The following is an 8,207-nucleotide window of genomic DNA, read 5'->3' as shown; positions in this document are numbered from 1 at the left end:
ATACCACAAAAATAAAGCAAAAAGCTAACTACTGGCTAAGAAAAAATTAACTTTTGACAGCAACAACATTCCAACCACACAGGCTTTTTCCCGATGTCATACCTTATAACTACCTCTCTTGGGAATTCTCATCATGTATCCCAAAAGGAATAAATACCTCAGAGCGTCCTAAAGCAAAAAGTAGCACACATGAGCTCCTCACACTCCCGGGAGGCCTGCACAGCGTGCACTGAGTCTGCAACAAATTCTGCTCAGTGAGAGTCTGCAAACAAAGGTTCAATTGATGAATTGAACTGATTGTAAAGGGAGGTTTTCTAAGCACAGAAGCACAACAAAGAACAAGCAAAAACAATTCTTAAAAAAAACCTGCAAGTTTTATTTAGCATATATGCGACTGATTTCCACCCTGTGGCTTCTCACTTTGATTCGCGTCTGTAGGTTCAGGAAGATGACAATGCACACTCTGCCCTCCCTGAGCCCCCCACAGCAGCTGAGCGCTGCTCCGTGCGCTCAGATCGTCAGGAACTGGATTGCCCGCATGGACTGGAACTGCTCTGCTGCAGATTCAGGAGAGAGAGGCTGGCTGAGGCGTCGTCCCAATTCCATTTCTGTGTGACGAGAAGCGGTTTGTTCCCAACGGGTGCAACAATCCCCAGCTCGCTTCCATGGTGAGTACCGATGGCACACAAATGGCAGCCTGAGGAAATCGTGTTCTGGGCTCTAAGTGGTCGGGACAGGGTCTGATTTTTTGTTTTGCATCTGTATGATGATTAGTACGACAGGGCCCTGATCGATGACATGGCAGCACAGAATTAAAAACTCCTCAATAGGATTACATCGACTTCTAGGAAAAGACAAAAGCCTAGGACCCTTCTGAAATCTATTTTTAATGCGAAGCACACGGATTGTCACTATGCTGTGCCTTCCAGCTTTTCAAAGCAGCTTACCTCTGAAGACCAGAAAACATTTATTTCTACAGAAACAATGGGCAACCCCCAGGCTAATCTCAGCACTACTGTTTAATAGGGGATCTGCCAGCGTGCCAGTCCAGCTTCAAGTGTGCTTTATTTCAGTCTAACATCCCCTCAAAATTCTTCTCACATCTCCCAACCCTGACATCTTATTTTTCCCTAAAGCTTCTCATCATTAGCAATTTCCAAGTAACATGGTATTTTTACAACATTCAAAAATGTCATGCTGGACTGTGCTAGAGAGTAATTTGCAAATATAAGCTTAGCAAAGTTTGAATTGACTTGTCCAGAGAAAAAACCTACAAGTGAACACCTACACCTGCCTACAAAGAGCTAACAAGCCCCTGGCAGCTGCCAGCATCAAAGCACAGCGGATGTTTCTAATACAGGGTAAGGATAACAATATCACCTTTTGTTCTCTCCAGCTTGTTTTCCCTGCAGTCATATTTTGCTTCTTATGATTTTTTTAGTCTCTGCATCTTCTTGGACAGCACCGAGCCCGACGACAAGGATACGAGAGTCTTTCCCTGCCGTAGGGAGAGAACCAGGAAAACAGTTAAAATAAGAACAGGGTAGTTTGAAATTCATACTTCCAATGAGAAGCAGCGCCTTACAAACAGAACAAAAGTAAACAAAGCATGGTACCTCCCTGGGGACAGAAGACTTACAAACTCTCCAGGATTTACAATTCTAGCGACCAACCCCTTCAGGACGGCAGCCAAGTGTCCCATGAGGTGGTGCTGCACCAAAGAACGATCTGAGAGGTTCCAAAGAGTGAAATGCACAATATTTTGCAAAGCCGTAAAATCTTGCAAAATAACAAAAATACAATAGATGTAAACTACAGGGTAAGAGTACAAGTGTTCACTTTAAGAGCTGGAACCATCCAGGTGAGCACCTGATAACTGGATCCTCACCAGAGTTTGAACCCTTCAGGACACAGAAGGGTTTTCCCCAGAAATTTCACAGACTGAGTTTTGATAGAAGTATACTTGCCAGACCCTCAGAAACATCACCCATTCTCCAGGTGTCTGGAGAGAACTGCAAATGGCTCTCACGTAGTTTGAGCTAGCTCTGTAAGGTCTCAGGGTGAATTTCACCAGATGCAACCAAACTGGGCAACTCCCAGTGGGACAGAAGGAACCCAAAGCTTGGGTTCGCAGAGCTGCAGCAAATACTGAGGAAACAAACATAACAGCGTAAAAAATAATAAACCATCCTTTTTTTTTCTCTTGCTTTTGTTTTTTTCTTATTCAGATCAGCATAGCAATTAAAGAGAAGGTGAAAAACTCACCATTACTGAACATTTCATCATCTGTAGGCTGAGCATCCTTAGCACAGAGGACTCCAAAGTTAAAATTCACCGATCCCTGGGAAATAAAACCAAATATTGTATGATAAACAATCAAACAGCAGACGTAAAAATTTGTTTCCTCTAAGGACTTTCGGGTACGTATGTACCTTTGCATACATCCAACACATTGGAACATACACTTTATACCATCTCCTAATAAGTAAAAATTTACCTTTAAACTTTGATAGTACAGCATAAAATTATGAACTTAAATTGGTGATCTGTTATTATTAAGTTGGTGCCTAAAGTTATTTCTGCTGTCAGGTTCAAAAAAACATTAATTTTTTTTACTGGAATGAGCAATTGATTTCAAAGTCATCACAAGCCCACCAAAACACAAAGCAGTATTCACTGGATGGGTCTGTGAGCTAGAAGTAGTTAGGCTTGTACTTCCCTCTTGCTATTCCAGAACCAATAAATCCTGTCAACAAAACCAGGATCTATGGCCCACTGCTGTGAAAGATTCTACGAGGATGATGGTTTGATTTGTGTTTAGAAGTTTTGATTTGAAATGGCCAGTTCAATGGATAAAGACAGTTTAAGTAGTATTACATTGCTATTATTATTATTTCTATTATTATTTTTACTATTACTACTGCTATTGTTATCATCTGCTACTGGAAGAAACAAACCAATAGTACCTATACTTAATTATTTTTATTTCCAGGAAATAATAAAGAAAAAGAACCAAACCAAAAAAAGTCACTTCCTACCTTTTATATCAAGGGATGAAAAATTGCTCTTGGGCTCTTCTCCAATTTATCAAGACTCATAGCACTGAAAGGCAAACAAAACAGTGCTTTATAGAAGGGCAAGTGCACATTTCAAGGCTGAACCACCAACTGATTGCAGTGACAGCAGTTACAACATGAATCGTTCCCAGAGCCTCTGTTAAATGGAATGTTCTGTGGAACTGCCGTTTCTTTCCCAAAACACTAACTTCCAACACTTCCTAATAATATTTTGTATTTTAAAACAAAAGAAGTTAGTGAGACTCTGTGCGGAGGTCAGGTTTAAATTTATTTCCTTCTAAAGCACAGAGCTCTGTTCCATCACCCTTCACTTCGGCTCTACACTGAATCGTGGTGAGCATTTGAGGAGTGCTCAATAATCAATTCTATTTCTCTCTTTTTCTAGCTCTCTCTATTCCTAAATCATTCCAGACAAGTCAAATGAAAAATGAAAAAAACAAGTTCAGCATCAAAGTCACACTTTTTCCCGTTGTCTGGTCAAGAACAGGCTCTAAATCCACTTACTGCTGCCTTCAACGATTCAGACTTGCAAAAGCAGTCTTACATATTTTACAGGTTTATCATAAAACCCACAGAACGCAAGCTCTGAATTACAGGAAAAGGTACACAGGCAAATATCTAAAGGGATCACTTATTAGTAAATACATACCTTGGTAGAGATCGCACTGAGAACCTTTCTGAGGGACTCTAAGGGACGCATGTTTTCTGAGCACCCTATAAACAAGAAAAGCTAGGATATAGTACAGGACATCCCCACTTTTTCTACATATTCAAATGGTATTTTTAATAAAAACAATTCAGTTAAAAAAGAAGGAAGAAAACCAAGCTAATTTTACTCAGCTGTATTTACTGCCGATTTAGAGAAAAATCCCGGGCAGCGTCGGCCGTTGCGGCACACGTCGCGCCGGCAGCAGGGCCTGCCGGGAGTTGGAGTCTCGGGCTGGTAGCCACTCATGTGCCGCGATAGCCGTTGCGTCACACGCCGCGCCGGCAGCAGGGCCTGCCGGGAGTTGTAGTCTCGGGCTGACAGCCACGGCTCCGTCCCCCGCCACCGGGAGCTGCAGTCCCTCCCGGGCATCAAACGGGTCCTTCGCCCCAGGGCGGGGAAGGACCTGAGGCAGGACCGCTCCTCCCGAATGCCCTCTCTTTTCCCCTCCAACTCTTTTTCTTTTTTTAACGCTGTTTTTCACCCCTTTCCCTTCCCTTCCCTTCTGCTCTCCTGCTTTCTTTCCTTTCCTTTCCTTTTTTTCCCCTTCCCTTTCCCTTTCCCTTTCTTTTTCTTGTATTTGTAATCTTGGTTTTCCTTCCTAGCTTTAGAATCAAAAAGCAGCAGTAGTAACTTTCTGGCTACCTGGGAGTAAAAAAAACCCCAAAACTATAATGATTGAAAGAAAACTATTTATTCCCTGGGAGCCTGAAATTTTCTACTGCTGCACATGACACAGAGCTTTTTATTCCTTCTTATATACAGTTGATATTTTATACTCGCTTTATACACCGCCCCCTGCCGTCTGCACCGGCGCTCTGCAGGCAGAGTGCTGCGGCGTCGTTCGGTTCTGTTTAAATAAACTCGGCTAAATTAGGCTTGGTTCGGCTTAGGTCTAAAATCGTTTCGGTTCGGCTTTTCGTCTAAATTCGGCTTTTCCGGCTCTTCGGCTGAACTCGGCCCGGTTGGGCTAAAGTCGGTCATATTCGGCTCTTTGTCTAAATGCGGCCAATGTCGGCTACAGTCGGCTATCGGTTACACTCGGCTATCATGGGCTCTTCGTCTCAAGTCGGCTGTGTTCGGCTACACTCGGCTCTTCGTCTCAAGTCGGCTGTTCGGCCACACTCGGCTCTTCGGTGAAACTCGGCTATTTTCGGCCACACTCGGCTCTTCGGTGAAACTCGGCTGTTTTCGGCCACACTCGGCTCTTCGGGGAAACTCGGCTGTTTTCGCCCACACTCGGCTCTTCGGAACTATTCGGCCCGGCTCGGCTCCCTCAGGGCGGGAAAGCGGCTGTCAGAGGACCCCGGCACAGCGAGGCGTTTCCCCACATGCCTGTCACAAACCCGCCGAAATACGCCCGCCCGCGGCGCCGCTGAGACGACAGCATGTGTCGGGTACACTTGAAACGTCACAGAAAATACCACCGGGGCCGCGCCGGGGTCGGTATTCCATGCAGGCAGTCCACTGACACCCACCCCGGTCCTCCACTTCCCCGCCCTTTTCGCCGCCCTGTTGAGAAGGTCAACCAAAAGTCCGCGACATCCGCGACGCGCCACTCCCAAGGTGGCGGCCTCTCGGCGCAGGGCTGCAGTACCGCGCTCTGCCCACAAGGCGGCAGCACTGCCGCCCGCCCCAGCCGGGGGCGCAGCGCGCCTCGGGGCTGCGGGCAAGCAAGGTGGCAAAAAAGAACAGGGGCGACCCCCGCCAAAAACTGCTCTGAAATAAATGCCAAAAACCTGCCTCTTACCCCACCAGAATCAAACAAGGCCCCTTGCTTTAAAGCCATGTTTAAATAAATTTTTTATTTCCATTTTTCGTATTTATATTCACATGCATAGCTATAGTGGACATTGATGTAGCATGTAATTTATATAACATTATTCTATTTCTATTATTTATATTTACTTATATTTTGTGCTTTTATAAATATCTTTCCACATTGATTGCATATTTCTATGTCTAAAATTACATTTCTATCATGCTTTCACTATTTAAAATACAAATCCCATCCTAACTAAATAAATACAAAAAAGCTCTATTCTTTTAAACTACATTGAAATATTTTTATATTTATAGCGCTCATGACTATATTCACATTTATATTTGCAGTTTATACTTAAGTATTATATTAATCATTATGTATAACATGTATCCTATTCAAATAAGAGATAAATTATTTTCCTAATTATGTACCATATCTGCTGCTACAACTTATTTTTCCTTACATTTTTAATTTTTATATTAACCTTCAGCTATTTATGATCTATTTCTATTCTTAGATTTCTACCTTTATATTATTTGTATTTATAATGTTTATACTAAAACACCTGCTTTTGCCAAATAAAAAAAAAATCCCCTTTATTTTAAACTACTTAAAAAAACCTAGAGTATATCAATCTGGTATAACATATAACAAATGATAGATATGATAGATGTAAAATTGATATAAATATTGTAGTGTATTATGGGAAATAAATAAAAATCAGGGTTCCATAACACAAGTAATACTGTATAAATGTTATATTTATGTTATTTTATATTTCAAATAATTTAACATTTCTTTATATATTTGCATATACTTGACAAACATTTCTATATTTATACTTGGGTTGCGATTTTTTTCTGGGTGTTTTCTGGGTCTTTTCTTGCCCTTCTTCGAATTTTTTTCTGGGTTATTTCTTGTCCATCTTGGGGGTTTTTTCTGGGTTTTTTCTTGCCCATCTTCAGACTTTTTTCTGGTTTTTTTCTTGCCCATCTCAGAGTTTTTTTTTGGGGGTTTTTTCTGGGTTTTTTTCTTGCCCATCTTGGGTGATTTTCTGGGGTTTTTCTACGTTTTTTTCTTGCCCATCTGGGATTATTTTCTGGGGTTTTTTTCTCGTTGCTTTCTTGCCCATCCTGGGCTTTTTCTGGGTTTTTTTCTTGTCCATCATGTGGTTTTTTTCTGGTTTTTTCCTGCTCATCTTCGTCTGGTTTTCTGGGTTTTAAGCCAAAATCGGTACATATCATGTCAGTTCATGCAATACAACCCGGCTGGGGATTTTTTATTCTAAATTTAACAAGGAGTCGCAAAACCTGGAAAGCAAAAGTCACACACACAAGGTTAAATCCAGTCAGCATGCATTCACACACGCAGAAACGAGCAGACACAGACAGACACAGCCACGTGCTCTCACACACGCTCACACAATCTTTCCACTTAAATGCTCACTGCGGCCCTTACTCGAGATGCTGAAGAACGTGCTGTGACACATCTTCTGGCTGCCGCTCCTTGAGGTAAAATGGCAGATCCTGGGGAAATCAGCAGCCTCGGGGACCTGTGAGACGACAGGAAGGGTCAACGAGTGGCTATCTGACAGCTAGGACTTGTCTCCTCTCTGGACTGATAAATTTTCTACCCAAAATCCAATAGAAGACAGATGTATAGGTACATAGAACATAAGCCACCATAGGCAGATACAATACAAGCCAGGACTTGCAAAAATTCTCTGGAAGATGAATTCTTGCGCCCTATTCCCTTTCAGAAGAAGGAACCTACACAACTACTGCAGTCATCTGAGGAGGTGCATCTGAAAAAAAAGTTAGGACAACAGTCAGACGGTTCAATGATAACTGAAGAGCTCCAGATATCCTGTGTCCATCTACAAATCCCATCTAGAGTCCAACTACACCCCACACTGCACATTACAAATCCCCGGGCCCTCTCCTATTGCACCAGGCTATGTGGCAGGGCAGAGCAGCTCGGGCACAAATGTGTGCTGACAGCCGTGACACAGGATGGACAGGACAGGACAGACAACGGGGACACAACACAGACAGAAAATTCTAGGCAAGGAAAATGGCTGCAAGGACTGAGAGAATGCAAAAGGAGATGACCGAGTTCAAACTGATGGTGAGCTGATGAGGCTCAGAGAACCCCGAAGGAAGAAGATGATAACTGAATGATTTCTTCTAAGAACTGCAAAGATGGATGCCTAGGAATCCTACGGTCAGAATCCTCTACCTAACCTCATATTACGCCAAGTCCTAATCCACCAAAATGGATCCAGGTGGGGGCATAGCTGTCCATACAGCCCAGACCAAGACCTGACAAGACATCAGATGCGATGCTTCCAAAGACAGAAGAGAGTCTGACGCCTGTCTGAGCTCCCCAGTCAAAAGTTCTGTGGCCTGGGTGCCAGGACAGGGCATGCAGAGATCACAGATGCTAACAATGATGCCAAGATTAATGACAGGCACCCCTAAGGTAAAAGACATGGGATACACAAACAACACACAATTCACAACAGACAAGTGACACGAGACACACCGGGACTGCTCTGCCCTGCTGCACACCTCAGCACTGTGATCAAAAGTGAGACTTGGCTTCTATGGGGCCTAAGGGGCCACTTCATTAACACCCCCCCACCTCCAAACTGGACTCA

At 43.2% G+C, this 8,207-nt stretch overlaps 1 long non-coding RNA gene across 2 annotated transcripts; it reads right to left on the bottom strand.

Moving 5' to 3' along the window:
- Nucleotides 1–431: 431 nt before the first annotated feature.
- On the bottom strand, nucleotides 432–3,847 carry LOC131568592 (uncharacterized). 2 transcript variants are annotated; one of them, XR_009275739.1, is made up of 4 exons: nucleotides 3,727–3,847; nucleotides 3,039–3,102; nucleotides 1,381–2,341; nucleotides 432–608 (listed from the first exon to the last, which is right to left on the bottom strand). It is a non-coding gene; the product is annotated as an uncharacterized LOC131568592 (long non-coding RNA). The 2 variants fall into 2 exon arrangements; XR_009275738.1 differs by having other exon boundaries at nucleotides 441–697.
- Between the last annotated feature and the right edge of the window lie 4,360 nt (nucleotides 3,848–8,207).

This window comes from Ammospiza caudacuta, chromosome 27, assembly GCF_027887145.1.
Source record: "Ammospiza caudacuta isolate bAmmCau1 chromosome 27, bAmmCau1.pri, whole genome shotgun sequence".
Taxonomy (NCBI): Eukaryota; Metazoa; Chordata; class Aves; order Passeriformes; family Passerellidae; genus Ammospiza; species Ammospiza caudacuta.
Note: the sequence above shows the minus strand (reverse complement) of the source record. Positions and strands in the feature narration are given on the sequence as shown.